This window comes from Dromaius novaehollandiae, unplaced genomic scaffold (genome assembly GCF_036370855.1).
Source record: "Dromaius novaehollandiae isolate bDroNov1 unplaced genomic scaffold, bDroNov1.hap1 HAP1_SCAFFOLD_100, whole genome shotgun sequence".
NCBI classification, from domain to species: Eukaryota; Metazoa; Chordata; class Aves; order Casuariiformes; family Dromaiidae; genus Dromaius; species Dromaius novaehollandiae.
The window spans coordinates 179,240-181,339 of NW_026991489.1; the positions used below are offsets into that span (position 1 = coordinate 179,240).

The following is a 2,100-nucleotide window of genomic DNA, read 5'->3' on the forward strand; positions in this document are numbered from 1 at the left end:
CTGCGTCTCCACCTCGACTCAGTCCCGCTTTAGAGAAACAGGAACTTACAGCACTTCCTGGTGAAGAGTGTTGACGGGTGGATGCGTGGATGACAAAGAGATTTTTCTCTCTTTTCTTCTGAGCCGCCTCTCAGAAGCCTCTGTGTGTGCACGATGTGGCTGATCTGGGATAATCATGCTGTGCGCAGTGCTTAAGGAGAACATTGCCCTAAAATGGCAGGCTAAGGAATAGCCTTAAAAACCTAAAAGGCTCGGGAAAAGCCAAAGAGAACACCGATGGGCTCTGGGAAGCCCCAGAGATGCTAGCGAAAACAGCGTGGCTTTTAGGCACCTCCTCAGAGCAGCAGCAATGTCTCGCTCCAGCCTATGGGACAATGGGGACTCTTAATTACCGCCTTGAATTACCACAAGTGTTGCAAAAGCAGAAGGGACTAGGGAGCATGCAGAGCAGGTTATGGACTATATGTCAAGTTTAAACAAGCAACAAGCCCCTCTGCAAACAGAAACAGGTTTAGCCCTAAGTAATAGACGAAGGTAGCTGTGAGTAACGTGAAGCGAAGTGGTGACGTCAGTCACCCCGAAAGCCTCGGAGAAGCGGTCTGAAAATCTGGTACCCTCACGGCCTCGGCAGTCTTTTTGGTTTGTTTGGCAGGGTAGCCCACCGAAGGGGGACATCTCGAAGAGAAGCAGCAAGACCTCGGGATCCGGTGGTTCATTTTGGTCGTCGCCTGTGAGGCCAGCATCCAAGAGTAAGAGGAAGCTAGGAGCAGTCTCAAAAAGGTAATAGGTTTGAAACGGAGACAGGCAAATCGAGGGCTATCTTTCTTCCACATAGTTAAAGACGGAGAGAGTTGTCGGTTAAGCGCATGCATACGAGGGTTTGCGAACAGTAACAGTAACACTGAAGCGGAATAAAAATAAGGTTTTGTGGAAGATGGCGTTAGGTAGGTATTAGGCGACGTGCCCGCCTGCCTAATAACCTAGCCCTAATTGCTGTGTGTAACGTTTCCAGACCGTTTACCCTGCAACGTATGGTGCAAAGTGCCGTATTAAGACCTTTCCCTTAAGGAAAAGAAGAAGAAAAAAAAGAAAAAAAAGGGGAAAAAAGAAAACAGGGTAAAGAGAAAAAGATCATGCATAAACCTAAGCGTTTCACTGGAAGTAAAACGCGAGTTTATCGCTTCCTTACAGAGATGGAACCAAGGACAGCAAATGCTGACGAAGAGAAGAGACGGACGAGCGTTTGCTTGCGGTTAATACCGAAGGGACGGGATGAAATAAGGAAGCCAGAATGCAGCGGCCCCTCGATATCACCAGGAACTGCTACAGGAGGAGGCGTTCTGGCACGGGTAACTAGGGTAAGTATCGCTAATGACCGTTAGCAGTTATTTCGGCCTCCCCGAGGCAGCGCTGAGGACTGAGTAACCCGTTCCTACCCTGTGGCTGCTGTTCCCTGTATCTGCCTTAGCTTTGCTTTGGCTGTTTCTCTTTTGTTTTGTTATCGTACGCGCAGCTACGGAAAGGAATAGATGTCATACTTACTTTTTTAGATTAATTGCCACGGCTGAAGTTGAAGAGACCGAGAAACGTAAGCCCCAAAGGGGCACATCTTGGAGAGAGGGGGCTAGACCTAGCGATCCAGTTGTTCGTTTTGGTCGTCGCCTGTGAGGCCAGCATCCAAGAGTAAGAGGAAGCTAGGAGCAGTCTCAAAAAGGTAATAGGTTTGAAAGGGAGACAGGCAAATCGAGGGCTGTCGTTCCTCCACGTAGTTAAAGACCGAGAGAATTGTCGGTTAAGCGCATGCATACGAGGGTTTGCGAACAGTAACAATAACACTGAAGCGGAATAAAAATAAGGTTTTGTGGAAGATGGCGTTAGGTAGATATTAGGCGACGTGCCCGCCTGCCTAATAACCTAGCCCTAATTGCTGTGTGTAACGTTTCCAGACCGTTTACCCTGCAACGTATGGTGCAAAGTGCCGTATTAAGACCTTTCCCTTAAGGAAAAGAAGAAGGAGGAAAAAAAAAGGGGGGGGGGCGGGGGGAGGAAAAGAGCACGGTAAAGAGAAAAAGAACATCTAAGTGTTTCCTTGAAAGTAAA

The 2,100-nt window shown here is 48.2% G+C and overlaps 1 long non-coding RNA gene across 1 annotated transcript; it reads left to right on the plus strand.

Moving 5' to 3' along the window:
- Positions 1-664: 664 nt before the first annotated feature.
- Positions 665-1,866, plus strand: LOC135326910 (uncharacterized). Its single transcript, XR_010387118.1, has 3 exons — positions 665-780; positions 1,192-1,358; positions 1,551-1,866. It is a non-coding gene; the product is annotated as an uncharacterized LOC135326910 (long non-coding RNA).
- Positions 1,867-2,100: the final 234 nt, after the last annotated feature.